This window comes from Mesoplodon densirostris, chromosome X (genome assembly GCF_025265405.1).
Source record: "Mesoplodon densirostris isolate mMesDen1 chromosome X, mMesDen1 primary haplotype, whole genome shotgun sequence".
Lineage (NCBI taxonomy): Eukaryota > Metazoa > Chordata > Mammalia > Artiodactyla > Ziphiidae > Mesoplodon > Mesoplodon densirostris.
The window spans coordinates 29,906,021-29,924,700 of NC_082681.1; positions in this window are offsets into that span (position 1 = coordinate 29,906,021).

An 18,680-nucleotide genomic window follows, 5' to 3' on the forward strand; every position below is an offset into this window, starting at 1 on the left:
AGAAAGGGTGGGAAGTCAATGACCTTTTTCTTGAATGCCCTCTCCACTTTCAGTGACTCTTTCTTCCTCTCTATCTTCTTTATCCACCTTTCCCAAAACACACACATCCTCTCTCTCTCTCTCTCTCTCTCTCTCTCTCTCTCTCTCTCTCTCTCTCTCTCTCTCTCTCCTTGTCCAGAATCCCGGGGACCTCAGGGCACTCTTCCCAGGAAGTAAACAAGACTCTCTTTCCTCATCATGATGTTTAGGTGCTGGACCTTTTCCCTCGGGGATGTCTAGTTTGAGATCTAAAATTGTATTTTAGAAATGTCTATGAGTGTCTTAATGCTGTCCCTTTCTTAGGCATTTGGCGTTTGATAGGGGTCTTCAGTTCATAAAGGCAAATGAGTGGGGAAGCTGGTGATTTGGAGGTCCTGCAGTGAGTTTTTTTTTGTCTCTTGTTTTTTCTTTCCAAATTCTTCTTAAATCAAGTCTGCCTTAGGGCTTTGGGGATGGTACAAAAGTCTCTCACCAGTCCAATGTCTGACATTGCCAGAAGAGTTGAAATCTGTACCCAAACTGAAGCCAGTGTTAGAAAAATCTCATCACTTTTATCAGCAAAAGCGCTTGCTTTGCTCTTTTGTTTGGTGAAGCTTTGGAATGTCGGTAATCTAACGTTAAAATGTGGGAGGGATTCTCAGTTAGTTAAGTTAGTGGCTATCGCTATTTAAACTGCATCTTAGAAACTCAAATCTGTGTCAGTCAATCTCATTGTCTGACATGTCCCCGTTGGTGACATTCTTTTGGGCTAAAGCAGAAGAATTTACTAGGTAATATATTCGCTGTTTACTGATCACTAAAGCATTGCCATTGCAAAGTGTGTTGGGGGCAAGGGGATTGGACTCATGAGGCAGTTTCAACCCCATTGAATGCCCCAGCCCAGGACACAGTGGGGCTGGTGGGCACTGGAAACCTGAGAGAAGGAGTGCTGGAAGGAGAAGGCTGATTCAAGATGAAATGGAGTGGCGAGCACTGACCTTGTCTGGGGAAAAAGCCACAGAGGGAACCGATATACGTATTTGAGTCATTCTGTATTCCACCACAGGAGTCTATTTGATTTCCTAACCATTGAACAATCCTTAACTTGTTCTCCCTTATTCAGGCTAAGGTGTTTTTTTTTTCTTCTTATGTAGGGTGAAGAATTCAGAGAGACAGCTGCTTTGACCATTTCTGTTTCTTGAATTTGACTGTCTTTCTCCTTCAAATTGTTTGAAATTACCTATTTCCCCATAATGTGTGTCATTCCAAATTCCTCTTTTCTAGGCAAATCATGCATTTGTCCTGAAGCTTTTGGGGTTATTTTCCTGCAAGCTAACATAGCCTGGTTGATTTCTATGGAGGGAATGGTAACTGGAAGAAAGGAATATTCTGGATATATTAGCTTTGCTACTATTCAACGTGGATCAAATTCTGAAAGTTATTCGGACTGGCCTGCCAACCCACAGGGAATCCTAGTCTCTCTTCTTAATCCTCATTACTGTACCCGCCTCTGGAAGGAAGACAGTTAATTTTCTCATTCAGAGAGAAGGGGCTGAAGAAGCCATTCAGAAAGTAAGTGCCAAAGAGCTATAAATATTGATATGATAGCTTAATTTCTCAGAGTAACTTGGTTTTCAGTTTCAGTCCATACTCTGGCAAGTATATTTATAAACATTAATTTTAGATGTAGGTGTAAGGCAATGAGCAACAATTTTCCAGAGCTACTCTTCCCTAGTCCCTTCTACCTGCAGTATGCCTGTAATACAGTTGTCTACCTGTCAGAAGTGTTTCTTTGTAGGTTGGGTCTAGGGTGAGGAGAGTTAACTCCTACCCATAAAGCAGCCTAATAAATTTTGTGCCTATTTCAATCTATGTTTACCCAGATCCCATCCTTCTTCAGCAACGTTGGAGGGAACTGAGGCAGCTTAATAGTTTCAGAAGTTGGCACTGTGATTAAATTCCTGTTCTGTACTAGCAAGGACATAGGACTTTGAGGTAAAAGACCTGGGTTTAACTTCTAGCTCTGTTGCTTATTAACCATGTGATGTTTAGGTGAGCTATTCAACCTTTCTCCACCTACTCATTTTTCAAATAGGATTAATAACACTTGTCTTGTACAAGTTCTGGGGAGATTAAATGAGCTAACATTAAAAGCTTAATACAGTGCCTGAAACACAGTAGGGCCTCAACAAATGTTTGCCAGATTAATTCCTTTCTGGAACACAAACAATGAAAGTCACCCAATCTTATGATGCTAAGAGACCCCAGTCCCTTGGGATATGTTCCCAATTTATGCAAATTCAGCCTCAACACAACTGGACTGTCATTTACTTCACTTAGCTGTACCTCATATTCCTGCAGATCTCCTTTGAGTCATTTATCTCCCTTAACTTCTTTCTACATTACAGACTCTTTGGCTTTGTGGAATAGCTGTGTGCATATATACTGTTTATTGGCCACTCGAAAAGCAAGGTAACTAATTTGCTAGCAAGAACTTGGTACCATACTGATGTTTTGTAAGACAGTTTTCTATACTTTCCTCTAGCTTAGGCTAAATAATATACTATTAGCCTTCCAGATGTGAGGAATAAGGAAATTAAGTGCTAGAGTCCAAGCCCCTTTTGATTGGGCACCTTAGAATAGGAAGCAAGTATTCCTGCCCTCTGTTCTTTTGCTCTATTGTTTGTTGTGTGTCCTCTGTGCTTACCCACTAGCAAGTGTGTCTCCTCTGCCATCATTTTTTAGGGTGAGAAGCATAGGAAATTCCATTCCATTCCAGGTGTTCTAAGGATTTTCTCTTCACTTTCTTCTGAGTTCTGGATCTATACTTTGGAGCTGGGTGACCTTGACTAACTGCTTGAATTTTAAGCCTCTGTTTTCCCATCTGCAAGACCTGCCTAATATTAAGTACCTGGAAGGACTATTGTGAGGATTGTTAAAAAGTAATTTAAAAACTTAGTGCACTAGAGGGGCTTCCCTGGTGGCACAGTTGTTAAGAATCCACCTGCCAATGCAGGGGACACAGGTTTGAGCCCTGGTCTGGGAAGATCCCACATGCCATGGAGCAACTAAGCCTGTGCACCACAACTACTGAGCCTGCACTCTAGAGCCCACATGCCACAACAAGAGAAGCTACCACAATGAGAAGCCCACGCACCGCAACGAAGAGTAGCCCCCGCTCGCTGCAACTAGAGAAAGCCCACGCACAGCAACAAAGACCCAATGCAGCCAAAAATAAAATAAAATAAATAAATTTTAAAAACTTAATGCACTAGAAAACACTGTACAAACATGATACTAGGAGAGAATTGAAGAAAAACTTGGAGGTGAGTTGTGATAGGCAAGTTTCAAGACTGGTGAGGGTGGATAGATCTTAGAGCCCCTGTGTTCCTCTTCTGGGCATCTTCCCATCTTCTCTTCTCCTCTTCTCTCTTATCTCTTCTCCTCTCTCTTCTCTCTTCTCTTCTCTCTTTCTCTTCTCTTCTCTCCTCCCTTCTTCATTTTCCTTTCTCTTTCTCTTTCTCTCTCTTTCTATTTCTGTTTATCTCTCTTCTCTCTCTTTTTTCTCACACCTGAGAGTTGTCAGTGTTGGGGAATATGGGCAGGGTTGGATAGAGGTGAATGAGAACTGAACCATGCTCACTCAACTCTCACTGCCATCCTGTGTCTCTGGCAAGCTTGCCATCCCAGCCCCAAACTGATCCTTTAGTCCTCCAATTTGTCCATGTCATAATCCCCAGAACTGTGAATACTATATTATAGGGGCTTTGCAAATTTGATTCAGTTAAGGGTCTCAAGATGGGAAGATTATCCTGGATTATTTGGGTGGGCCCAATGTAAACACCAAGATTTTATAAGAGAGATGCAGGAGGAGTCAGAGGTAGACAGAAGGCAATATGAAGATAGAAGTAGAGACTTGAAGATGCTGTGCTGCTAGCTTTGAAGTTGGAAGATGGGACCACAAGCCAAGGCATGTAAGGAATGCAGCTCTAGAAGCTGGAAAAGGCAAGGAAACAGATTCTTCCTAGAATCTCTGGAGGGAGGATAGCTCTGCTGCCACCTTGGTTTCAGCCTAGTGATACCCATTTCTGACTTTTGCCTTCCAGAATTGTAAATTAATAAATTTGTGTTGTTTTAAGCCACTAAGTTGTGGTATTTTGTTATAGCAATTGGAAAGTAATGCACTAGGAGTAGTGATCAAACAGTATTTAGAGATTCTAGGGTTGACTATTTAAAATGCTCTCCACATCTTTAACTCCACCTGGCTTGATAAATACTGCCCAGGACCAGATGCACCTGGAGTGATCAACCATCCCAGTTTACACTGAAAGTCCTACCTTCCACAAAATCCCTCAATGCCATGCAAACAGGGACAGTTGGTCACCCTACATTTTCCCAGTTTTCCAGACTTTTATAAGTCTTCGTTATGGTGCTGTGTCTCTAAGACCTCTTCTGTTGTGTATGTTCTTAATTTGTTACCCACTTTTTAGCTCCGGTGCAAGCACTAACTCAGCTTGACATAGGTGGCTTCTCTTAATACTTCCAACACTGGTCCTGGCCTTATCCTGAATCATTTATCTTTGCTTCATGTTCTGAACGGATGTTACAACTATTTCTCTGACCATATCTCCTCCAATTCCCATGCTCCCTGGTTTCGGTCTTTCTGTTGCCCAGTGTTGCTCTGGGTTTGAAAGACCTTGTTTTGCTATGGAACATCTATGAATTTGTCTGCAAAGTTGTGTCACTCTTGCTTGGACGTTGTTTTTTTTTTTTTAGTTAAAAAATGTTTTTTTATTGGAGTAGAGTTGATTTACAGTGTTGTGTTAGTTTCAGGTGTACAGCAAAGTGAATCAGCTATACATATACATATAACCACTCTTTTTTAGATTCTTTTCCCATATAGGCTCTTACAGACTATTGAGTAGAGTTCCCTGTGCTATACATTAGGTCCTTATTAGTTATCTCTTTTATATATAGTAGTGTGTATATGTCAGTCCCAGTCTCCCAATTTATCCCTCCCCACCCCGGTAGCCATAAGTTTATTTTCTACATCTGTAATTCTATTTCTGTTTTGTAGATAAGTTCATTCATATCCTTTTTTTAGATTCCACATATATTGCTTGGACTTTGAGGCAATGGATGTAATCTTGAATCATTGCCCTTCAAATGTCACATCCTGAGCCTGGCAGTGTGGGGCATGTTGAACCCTCATGAACAGTGCCTCAGTTCAACATTACTCCTCATCCTGAAAGGTTCCCGCTTTATGGGGATCTAATATACAAATAGACAAACATAATCAGGGGGAAAATTATTCACATAACACAAGAAATTCTCAACTTTACAGAAGGTTTAACTTCATGGTTTACTTAAATAGCAAGTCCCCATAGTAGATTTAAAATGATTTGATTTTTTAAAGAGAAATTTTTCAAGGACATTTATAGTGATAAATTCTAGAAGCTTGCATTAACTCTGTACATGTTATGACTAAATGAATGTATGATATTTGAATTCTCTTTATTGAGTTGATGATGCATTTCTGAACTTAAAAGGCGCTGTGTTCCAAGGAAATAAGGCATTTTGTAGAGACCTCACCTGTTCTTACACCCCTCTGAGAGGTAGGTTGTCATCATCCCAGTCATCAACATGGACCTGATGCTAATTGGTAATCTTTGCATCCCTCTTTTCTTCTCTGTTTCTTCCTCCCCCACTGCTTTCATCAGCAGGAGGGGGACAGTTCATTTTGACACTAGGATGCATCCCTGACAGAGGCTTTCAGCAGTTCCAGACCAATATTCTCTTACTCATCCTCAGTTCTCTTTATTGCCAGGCTAGCCCTGACCTTTCCCTTCCATTCTGATAATTGGCCAGCTGTCTTATTCTGATAGCCAGTCCTTACTTTGTATCTTGGTTCTGATGAATGTCTTGTTTCCTGTGCTGGAGACCTTATTTTGGTAGCCTGCCCAACATTCTCATCCCCCTAGGGCTGACCCTGATCTTGATTTTGTCAGCACTACTGTCCCTCCCACCACATTGTGAAGACTCCCTGAATTCCAGCCTGGTTGTCTGGGTCCTGCTAGCTGCTAACATGTCAATAGAAAGCCAGCTTCAAGGAATATCTAATTATCAGCTTGTCTTAGGTTTTCTGTTGCTGCTTTCCATTTTAAAAATCTGAGGGAGAACTGTCTCACTCACCTCAATTTTCTAAGTAAAGTTTAATAGGTGAGAAATTGAATAAATGAATGAATAAGTGAATTAATAAATGAAATACCAATCAGGAGACAGCTATCACTTTGGTATTGGGCCCACTTTGGTATTGGTATTGATACCAACTGATTATCCGGACTACTGCCCATTACCTATTGCCCATCTTTTATATAGCCTGCTCTGCCTGCCATATTGGATTTCCCCCTATAACCAGTACCTGGGTATATCCCCTGAAGTCTCTGCCCAACCATAACATGAAGATTCATTATCAGATCTTGGTTTTACCCATCCCTTGTCCTTAAGCTGTTTATGTTCTACTGGGGCATTCAAGACAAATGTAAATCAACACAGAGAGATGTGATTAAATGGTGAGGAATTTCTGGATTCATTTGAGAAGACTGGACATTAGTCCCCAAAGGATTCATTCATTAATTCATAAATATTTTTGAAGCATGTGTGAATTTGTCAGGGTCCCATAGAAAGGAGAGAATATACATATATTAGGATAATTTCAGGAGGGTTTATTTACAAAGGGACTAACTAAAAAGATATGGACATTGTATATGGAACTATAAGGGTTAGTTCGCAATGTGGGTTTAATAGTTGAAGAGCTACTGCAAGCTGATGGGGAGAAGTGTATATTGCAACCTGAATGAGAGAGTGGAATAGAGGAAGCCATGCTGAGAGAAACAATGACCTTCTGTTGAGGGACGCAACCAGGTCAAGATGACCCTGCAGGGAGGGAGCCGGGGGCATAAATGTCGTCCCCTTACTCCTTGTACTCTTCCAATTTCCTACTGAAGTTCTTCTTTAGCTGAGCCTCAACTGAAAGCCAGAGGGCAAGGAGGCCCTCCTATGGCAGAGATCAGGGTGGAGAAGTATAGAGAGTGGCTCTGGAGGGGTAAGAAGAAAATATCTAATACAACTTGATCAGTTGGATAACTTTGAGCTGAGTGCTGAGAGGCTTTTGGGAGGCATTGAGTCTTCATTGGAATGTTAAATCAATTATGTGACAGGAAAGAAGATACATTAATATTGTTTTGTAGAGAGTTTTAATTAACTTAAAATAATACACATACATGAATAAGATAATTCAAGACCACAGCCTCTCTAACACATTTTTAAGCCCAGTACCCTTTTTATTAGTTTAAGGTTCTCCTGATGTGCAGATTCCTTCTCTGAATCTCCTCTGAGGCCCTAATGTGCGTGAAACTTTTGACTTAGTCCCTTTGCGTGACTTTCTGTAGCTGCTAGAGACAATTATCCCAACCCTCAATGGTTCCTACATTGACCTTCCCCTCTAAAAGCTGGCGATTGGTTCATACCAGTCTTTCTGGTGTTGCATGGCATCTGGGAAGTGACTCTGGCCTGTATGGACATTTAATAATAATATGCTCATTAGTTTCCTTAGGAGATATGGTTCATTCATTCTTTTTTTTCTGCTTACTATGTGTTAAGATATAGGGAGGCAGTTATCAATGAAAATCAATAGCAATAGGAGAATGGAGCCCTTTGGAATGGAATGACTGGGGTTTAGTTAGAAGGTTCTATGATTGCCCTGAGGTCTACAGAAGGAATGAGACTGCTACAAAGCCTGTATGCAGAGGAAACCAACAACAAAAAGTAGCCAGCATCAGGGCCTGGTAAAATAAAATACTGGACTAATAGATAATGTATTGGATGTTGGATGTTGGCTGACTCTACAACGGGAAGTTGTGACAACTGTGCAAACCAGAGAGCACCCATCCATCTAAGAGCATTCACAAACACAATTTAGAAAAATACCGTGCAAGACAAACACGTCTGAGGGCAGCATCTGGTCTTCATTTTATCAGGTCTACGTTTTATGACGGTTGAATTCTGCCTAACTGATAACTGTGAGGGTGATTAGTGGCCAAGTTTAGGAATTGGGGAAATGTGGTAAGATGGCTATACTGTGGATAGCTGAAAGGTGGGGAGGGGTCATTAATATTCATTTGAAGAAAGACTCAGGAAAATATTCTCAGAGAAGACATCTGGCATGTTATCAGGGGATTCTGGTGCTACCCTGGGGCCAGTCTATAGTTGCTTGCTTACTGCTGGTCTTCTGGGAAGTTTATTGATGAATAAATATATCCTTCTCTCACCGACTCTCACATGGGAGAGATTTGGGGTTCACTGGGCCTAACCAAGCTGGAGATAGCTTAAGCTATTTTCATGACTATTATTTTTAAAATCCATATAAATTCTTAGAGAATATAATTTGTGAGTTAGGTATTAGTATTACTTTAAAATTTAGTGCAATATTTATTCTTCTAAGCTGCCTTTATGTTAGTAAATCATTATAAGATTAGCATTAATCTGACAGTAATATATTGAGCCATCCAATTCTCTATTAATTCTGTTAGGCCAAATTTTCCACCTCATTCTTTAATGTGCTCTCTTTGATGACCAAATGTATAGCTACCCGCCCACCCTTACTCCCACAATACAGCTGTGGGGTGTAATCTATTCTGAAAACCCTTGGAATTGTTTTGGAGTAATAGCAGTTTAAGGAATATGAATATAGAAGAAACCAGGATAGGATTGTCAGAACTTAGAACTGGGGCTGACCAGGAGAGACTTAGATGCTGAGTAAAGGCAAATACTGGGGTCTGGCAGATACCATAAATCAATGCAGAAATGGAATCAAGTCCAGAAAGGCCAACTTAAGCCATGGGGTAGTAGGCAAGGTCCACAGTCTAGGGGGCGTGTATATGAATGGTTGGATGTGTCAATCCTGAGACAGATGGCACTCTGCTATCTCAAAGCATTTGTGAAATCATATTGCTATTCTGCTGGTGATTGTGTAGTCAAAGATCTATAGATCAAAGGCAGAGGTACTGAGATCATTAGGTATTTTTCACACCTGGTTTCCTACCATATGTCTTAGATGATACCATGTACAACCCAGAATAAAAACCTGGCTCTCAAATAACCTATCTTTCTTATAAGACAGTTATTCCGAAATGGAACTGGGATAGCTATAAATGCAGATGTAAATTGGCTAATGTTGATGTCTTCCCAGAAATGAAGGAAGTTTACCAAATTTAGGCAGTGACATTGAGTGAGCTTCTTATAAGCATTCCAGAACATAATTCTTGGAAATTATCCAGTTGTCATGGCATCTTGCCATTGGTTCTGAAGGAATGTCTGGCATGAAAGTTCCTGTATATTTTAATAGTTTTCCAAGGGAATGGAAATAAACTTACATGTTCTCAGGTTTTATTTTTCCACTGAATTCAACTGTTTTAATTCTTTTTACTTAGTTCAATCACACAGATTTGATTTTCTTATTTACTTTGTACAAGTATGGAAGGAAGAATAGAATCCTAATGTTTATTTAGCGTTTAAAAGTGCTAGTCACGGGGGCTTCCCTGGTGGCTCAGTGGTTGAGAGTCCGCCTGCTGATGCAGGGGACACAGGTTCGTGCCCTGGTCCGGGAAGATCCCACATGCTGCAGAGTGTCTAGGCCCATGAGCCATGGCCGCTGAGCCTGCGCATCCGGAGCCTGTGCTCTGCAACTGGAGAGGCCGCAAGAGTGAGAGGCCCGCGTACCGCAAAAAAAAAAGTGCTAGGCATTGTACTGTTTACCTACATCATTGCCTCAGCAACCTAGGTGGGTATGAATTGTTATCTTCACTTTAGAAATAAGGCAACTGAGGCTCAGAGAGGTTAAGTAACTTGTCTAAAGTCACACAGCTAGTAAATGGCAGAGCCAATATTAGAATGCAAGTGTGTCTGTCTCAAAGGTCCACATTCTTTTGTCATGAGATGCATCCTTGAGCAAATTTGGTTATATGCAGACAATTTAAATCCCACGTAATGACAATAGAAGTGCAACTCATATTTTAAGAGAGTATTATACATGCAATAGACACATGATAAATGTTTGTTGCATTAGTGAAAAGCTGAATACTTGAAAAGACAGTGGTTTAACTGTAATGCTCACATTTGACTTCTTTTGTGTAGAACTATGAATAAAATAAAACCTTTCTGAATTTTAGTGCGAGATTTCACCTCCTGGATTTTAATTATTGTATTTTTCATTACCCGATGGTGCTTCTGCATTTTAATAATCATCAGCTTTCAGTAACTAATACCAGTCTGTATCAGGAATAAGCTTTTCTTTATGAATGAATTAATGAATGTATCGGCCATCTTTTCCCCAAAGGAGATGCTAATGACATTTCCTGAAATCCAATGAGGCTAGTCCGTCTTCAACACGTGAAATTTAAATCTGCGATTTTAATCTGGAGATTGTGCATTTAATTTCACTCTGCGGGGAACCCCAGTGTTGCTTTATTGTTATTTTCTTAGTTGTTTCTTTTGAATCTCAAGATTCAAGTAATGCTTTGGAAAATATGAGAAGCTAAATGCCACATTTACAATTGTTTTTGAAAGGTTTAACCTTTATTAAAGTAACTGGGTAAATACAATTCAAAAGGGTTTACTTCTCTTGTAAATTAAATAGTATGTTTGTAGACTGAAAGGTCAATTTTCCAGCAGAGTCTGTCTGATTTTCAAAAACTATCACTTTTTGTCTATGATAAATCAAGAAAGCTAATTTGTTTTACACGTATGATACATAAGCCATAATATTGTTTATCTGATTTCAAGCTCAGTTACTTGTGGCATGAGAGCACTTTTTATGATGAAGTATAAATGTTGGCTTCTGAAGACAAATGTGAAAGAACTTTGGACTGAAGTATTTGGCTTCCTACACTCAAAGAACTGAATTCATCTTCTGAGATTTGTAACCCAATCATGTTCTACATGTCACTTTGGGTCTATTGAGTCATTTCATACCTTGGTACAGAAAATGTTATTTTTCCTCTTTTCATTAGAGAGAAAAATCACCTTTTCCTTTTCATTATCCAAAAACTTCACTAAAAATTATAACCCACTTTAAAAATTAACACACATATGCAGGCATACAGAGCACGAGTCCTCCTTCTGGCTTTGGTTGCAGATATTTGTTTTGGCTCTGGAGTCAGTGTTAAAATCCTGTTACTTAAAGAAGAAATGCATGAAGGAAGTCATGGTTTGAGACTGCTGTCTTTGAGAAGAGCCTGCCCAGAGAAGATTTAATTAAGAGGTGGAGTCTCAGGCCTGATTGATTCCTTGGGTTTTAAGGGTTTTTGTTGGTTTTTCACAAATGAACAGGTAGCCATCTATAAAATGATGGAACTACATGAATAATAATGGCAGAAACTAAATGTTAAGTAAATGCCAAATACAAAGAATAGTAAACACTTATTCTATCAAGGGTATTTGAACAATTGTTTCTCTTAATATGCTTTATTTTTTGTCAGTATAGGAGTTCAGCTTAGTTATGGGATCGGCTTTGTGCTCTGGACTGGGAGTTCAGAGAAAATACAAATAAGGCACCAGCTGTCCCTTCTTTTTCCTTTCTTCTTAGTTCAGTTCTCGTGGCCACAGAAGCTTTTTCTTTTTCTCCCTCCCTTCCCTCCCTTCTTCCCTCTTTTCTTCCTTCCTTCCACCTCCATTTCCCTCTCTCTCCTTTCTTTCTCTTTCTTTTTCTTCTTTCTTTCTTTCTTTCTTTCTTTTCTTTCATCAGCAAAATGTGTGAAATTTTCTGTTCTAGAATCTTAGGTTGGGAGACTGTTGGTATATTTTTTTCTAGTTTTTCACACTCACATGCTTACCTTGAGCACAGATAAGTATGTGGCAAGTTCTTATCCAAGCCCTACGGCTAACTAAAAGTCAGAGGTGTGACAAATCATTTTACCTCTCTGAACTTGTATTAGATTAGCTTCTTATTTTTTTTTTTTACCATTCTTACCTTCCCTTTTTGGTCCAAGATATTTGGCTTAGGCTCCTTGTAATTTAGCCGAATAATATGTTCGTAGCAACAGCAATGGATTTAATTTAATTCAATCAAATATTGCTTAATTTTACAAAAGCACTCTGCTTGGCCCTGTGGGCAGTACAATGAGTAAGAGCCAATCCTTTCCTTTGGGTTCTTACAGTATTGGCGGGGGGAAGATAATTATACAAGTAATTATAATAAAATAGGATATGAGAAATGCCACAACAGAAGAATGAACAAAACGCTATAGTGATTTGAAGGAGGGGAGAGAGCACATGTAACTGGAAACATCTGAAAAGGTTTCCCAGAGGTTGTGGCACTTGAGATGAGCTTTGGAGAATAGGTACAATTTAATAAGCAGAAATGCACAGAAGTTCTTCTAAGCAGAAGGACTGAGAACAAACACCTGTGATGGAAACACACAGGGGCTGTTTGTCTGCAATGTAGGGTTCCTGTAGGGAGTGGTGGGAGATAAGACTGGAAAGAGAATTTGGAATCATATGAGGAGAGATTTGCATGTCATGCTGAGTCATTTGTATTTAACTCTGTAGGCAGTGTTGAGATGACACTAAAGATTTTAAAAACATTTGTTTATTTATTTACTTATCTCACAGGGAGTGACATGATTTTGCAGGTAAAATAATCTAGCAGTTTGTGTAGACTGGACTGAAAGGGGAAAGCCAATATGAAATAACTAATAAAACCCTTTCCCTCTGATTATAGCAGCAATGCAAGCTCATTATAGAAACTTCAGAGCATAAAGAGCAGCACAAAATTAAAAAAGTCACCGGCAATTTCAATCACTTAGTCTTACCCATTATTTACGTTTTTTTAAATAAATTTTATTTGTTTATTTATTTTTGGCTGTGTTGGGTCTTCGTTGCTGCACACGGGCTTTCTCTGGTTGCAGAGAGCGGGGGCTGCTTTTCGTTATGGTGCACAGTCTTATTGCGGTGGCTTCTCTTGCTGTGGAGCACAAGCTCTAGGTGTGTGGGCTTCAGTAGTTGTGGCACATGGGCTCAGCAGTTGTGGTTCGTGGGCTCTAGAGCACAGGTTCAGTAGTTGTGGCGCACAGGCTTAGTTGCTCTGTGGCATGTGGACTCTTCCTGGACCAGGGCTTGAAACTGTGTCCCCTGCACTGGCAGGTGAATTCTTAACCACTGCGCCACCAGGGAAGTCCCCCATTATTTACATTTTAGTGTATCTATTGCACTCAGTTTTTCATGGTACTGTCTATCATCTGCTTGTTCTGCTTCTTCATATGTCAGGAACAATTATCAAGGCCATTCAAATGAATTGAAAACTATGCTTTAAAAAGGTAAATTGTGTTACTCTTAAGAACAAACAGTAAGTTTACAATGTCATCAAGTAGAAGTCCTGCTAAGTCTACTTTAATAAAAATAATTACTTGTAATTAGAATGCCAATTATTTGATTATAGTTAGTGCTGCTATGGTATATAATTGTTTTTTTAAAGAAAGCTTCCAATAATTTTATTCTTTTTTCCCCTCAAATTTTATTTTAAAAACTTGCGAATGTTCAGAAACTTGGACATAGGATGAAGAACATCTGTACAGTCTTCATTGAGATCCAACCACACTGTTTTTCTTCTTTCTCTCTCTTTTTGCTAAACAATTTTAAAGTCATATACATTATGATATTTCATTCTTTTTTATTTCTATATGCATCACCTAAAGAAATGGACATTTTACGATATAACCACAATACTGTTATCACACCTAAGAAATTTGACAATAATTCCATAATGCCATCTAATATACGAAGTCAAGTTCCCCCATTTTTTACAAAAATGTCTCATATGATTTTTCTCCAATTTAAAATTCAACCAAGGTTCATGCACTGCATTTGGTTATATCTCTTTAGATTCTTTTTTAAAAAATTTTTATTGGAGTATGGTTGCTTTACAATGTTGTGTCAGCCTCCACTGTACAACAAAATGAATCAGCCATACACATACAGATATCCCTTCCCTTTTGGACTTCCCTCCCATTTAGGTTACCACAGTGCATTATGTAGAGTTCCCTGAGCTACACGGTATGTTCCCATCAGGTGTCTATTTTATACATAGTATCAATAATGTATATGTGTCATTCCCAGTCTCCCAATTCCTCCCTATAATTTTTATAAGTCAATTCAACATGCTACTCTGTCCTATTTCTTTCCATAGTTAGCTCACTAATATTTTGAAAATATTAGTATAATATCAATATATAACTTTATTTCTGTCCTAGCTTTTCAAGAATTCTAAGTTAGTGTATTCCAAATTAATGATGATTTTTCAGTATTAGCAAGTTTATTTAGGAAGAGGTTTTTATCACTCTTTGTGTTTTTTTCCTAATTGTCACTGGATTGATATTTCTTGTTGGTTTCCCTCTATTGTTAATGCTTCAGTTATCTGGAGGGACTATTCTGCTATTCCAACTGAATTTTAAAACCTTGGATACAATGGCACAATTTTTTTTTTAATCCTGTCTTTTCTTTTTTTTTTTTTACATCTTTAATGGAGTATAATTGCTTTACAATGGTGTGTTAGTTTCTGCTTTATAACAAAGCGAATCAGCTATACATATACATCTGTTCCCATATCTCTTCCCTCTTGCATCTCCCTCCCTCCCACCCTCCCTATCCCACCCCTCTAGGTGGGCACAAAGCACCGAGCACAATAAAAAATGCACTTATTTGCCAAAAAAATGTATCTGTTAAGGGTCCCAGAGCCTTCAGTATTATGGATATCCTGTTTCTTTTTTTCAGTGAGATTTGTTTTCTAATGTTTTATTATTTGATCAAAGGGTTACAAAAAGTCACTTCACCATCCCTCTTTTGGTCCTTAATCTCTTAAATTCATTTTTAGTGCCCTCCCCCTTACACGTCATGACAATGTCTCAGTTGTATAAATTAGTGTCTTATCTGTCATGGACTTTCAAATAATGTGATATTTCAGTGCTGCTTTCTCAGTTTAGCCTGTCAGCAGCCTTCCCCAGACCCCCATCTGCTTTATAGCCCTGTATTTCATAACCAGGATGTGGCTCCACCAGGCTCTTGTGGATGATACTATAAACTGTGTTGTAATGGCTCATAGGATTAGATAGAGGCTATTATACATTTAGCCTGGATTGCTAATATCTAAAATTAGGCATGGATTTTGTAAACTGTAACGAAATGGAAAGAAATGACTTTCAGATGTATTGCAGGTCTGTGCTATGCAATCACAATCCTAATGTATTAGGGAACCTTGTCATTCTCCCTCCTCATGATTAAATGCTGTACCCTTCCTTAACTAGACTATTGAGCTGTGTGTGTAATCTTGGTGTCCCTTAAGTATTACTAATGCCATAAAGCTGGGATGCTCTAATTACCAACATTTCTCCCTTCTTGAATTGTTTACCCTTTCTGGGTTGTCTCTGTGGCTTCAGTACATTAGTGGCTAACCCAATCTCAGGCCTATGGCCTTTCCCCGCTCTTATAGTGTGTTTTTGTTTAAAGAGGTGGTAAGAATGCATTTAGAACATTTCCCTTAAGTGACAGGGTTGAGAAAATTGAGTCATTTCTGTTCAAAAGGTCTCTGAAAGAGTCTTTAAATTGTTATACAGGATAACCCTTTATACAGGATTGAAAGAAAGTACAAAACTTGTCCGAACATAGAAATGTATAAACATAGAAAGCATATAAATTAATGATTGATTACTGTCTCATAAGAGGAATTTTCATTTTGCAAAGGGACTTACCACAAGGTTCTTAAAATGGGGAGCACTTCTTAGGGCATGTAAGTTTTTATTGACAGAGTATTGCCTATTTAGCCACCACTGTGGACATAAGCTAAGAGAAAGTTAGTGTACGAATTGCTGCCTGTGGAAGATCTACCTGCATGAGTCATCTTGTTTCTGAAATTGGAGTATAAGCCAATAGGAAAAATAGCAAGTCATTACATTTCTATTTCTTGAGCGCTTACTATGTTCCAGGCACTTTACACATGTTATCTCATCTAAATATCACATCAACTCTCTGAATTGTAAACTATCTTTACAGATAAACAGACCAAAGCTTGCTCAGTGTTGTACAGTAAGTAAGCGGTGAAACTGATTCAAATTCATTTCTGTCTTCAAGGATTATAGTTTTTATACATTATAAGCTAATGACATTGATTTAGAAAATGTCCATGTATGTGCATTTTTTCTAGACTCAGGAAAAAATACTGTACAGTAAAGGACACATGCATGGATAAATCTGGTTTGAAATCCTTGAACATCATCCAGCAGATAGTCTAAGTTCTTTCCCTTGCTGTTCATTCAGTATGGACTCCAAGAACTTCCTTTAATAGGAAGGTACATCTGCTTTGACAGAGATCTTAAAAAAAAAAAAAAGACATTCCAAATGCAAACAGGGAAGGTTTCTGAATTTGTCTCTGACTGGGACAATCTAGGTTGGAGTTCCCTTCCGTTAGGGTGACTGATTGTATCATGTATAACTTCAGGTTTTGAGGTTTCTGGTTTTTTTTTTTTGCCTCTTCCAGTTTTATTGAGATTTTGACATATAGCACTGTGTAAGTTTAAGGTATACAGCATAATGATTTGATTTAAGTATATCATGATGTGATTATCACGATAAGTTTAGTGAACATTTATCATCTCATATGGGTACAAAATTTAAAAAAATAGAAAAACAATTTTTTCCTTGTGATGACAACTCTTAGGATTTACTGTCTTAACAACTTTCATATATAACACACAGCAGTGCTAATTATATTTATCATGTTGTACATCACACCCCTAGTACTTATCTCGTAACCGTACGTTTGTACCTTTTGACCACCTTCATCCGATTCCTACTCCTTTCATCCCCACCTCTGGTAACCGCAAATCTGACCTCCTTTTCTATGAGTCTGGTTTTCTTGTTTGTTTTTAAAATATAATTGACCTACAGCACTATGTTAGTTCCTGTTATACAACATAGTGATTTGATATTTCTATACATTTCAAACTGATCACCATGATAAGTCTAGTTACAATATGTCACCATACAAAGGTATTGCATAGTTATTGACTATATTCCCCATACTGTACATTTCATAACTTTTACTCATCTATTTTATTTTATTTTTTTATTGGGGTATTGTTGTTTTATTTTGCAACTGGAAGTTTGTATCTCTTAATATCCCTCACCTATTTCTTTCCGGTTTTGAGATTTTTTGACAAGTCCGATTAAGGTGCATTTATTAAGACAGTGTGGTATGGTAAAAGGAACATGGACATTGGTGTTAAGCAAGACTAGGTTTTAATTCCTTTACCAGTCATTGGCTGTAAAACATTGGTGAAATCACCTAACCTCTCTGGGCCTCAGTTTCCTCAACTGTTCACCATTTTCTATTAAAAAAAACAATGTCAAATTTCCATAGGTGGAATCACTTCCCCTCTGCTTTCACTTCTAGTCATAGAGCTTCAGCCAATCCTACCCCTAGTCACATGGATGGGTTCTTGGATGGATATATAATCAGATTAATGAGAGTCGAGTCCCTGCCTCAAGCTCTGCCTGAAGTTAGCAAGATTCACCCTTGAGGTTTTCATTGATATGAATCATAAGTCCCCCTTCCCCTTTTAAAAATGTCTCTCTTTTAAAAAAAAAAACAAAACGGTTTGAGTTAGCTTTTCTGTCCATTGAAGTCAAGATAGTCCTAATTGTTATACAGCCTGTTGAGGCTGTGACTGTGAAGATTAAGTGAAATATTGTTTGAAAAAATGCTTAGTACAGAACCTAACACTGAAGAGTCTATGAAAGTTATCCTTTCTCTTCCTTCAGTAGTATCCCTGGACCCAAGAGGAGCCTACTGTTTAATTCCAGTGATATCATTTGTGTCTGTGTGACTTAGCAGACCTCTGCACAGGGAGAGATGAGGGTCATTCAGCAGTTTTCAGCACCTGAGCTCTACCACTTTCTCTCCCTAATCTTTGTACATGGGCTATAGACCATTTCAATGAATTCTCATGCCCAAGTGCTGAAGAGGACCTTTATTTCTCTTTATACAGAAGCTGTATAAACAGAGGTCCACTTCAAGTCCTGGACATTGATGATATGATTGATGGCTTATATGTACTAGGATCAGCTAAGTGTAGCTTAGCTCCTGATCACTGCTAGTAAGCTTCTGTAGTCAGACTTGGGTAATTCTATTCTTTATTCATTTTTAATTTTCAATGCTTTTATATAAAATATTATTATTTTTGGACCATAAGTTAATTGGACTGGTATGATGAGTGGAAGCAGATCATGTCTCTTCTTTACTTAAACCCCTTTAGTTTCCCACTACTTTCAGAATAAAATTCAAGCATCTTACTATTACATATCAAGCCCTTCCTAAACTGACTTCTGTCGACTTCTCAAGCTTTATATCTTGCTATTTTCCAGTACAAACCACATGCTTCAGCCAGGCCAAACCACTGGCAATTCCTTGAACGTCTCTGGCTTTCACACAAGCTATTTCTCCTGCCTGGAATGACTTTTTCTCAACCTCTTCATCCTGCTAACTCCCATGTACCATTTAAAACAACTAAAGCTACAGTGTCTCTGTGCAAAGTTTTAAAATTAATTAATTAATT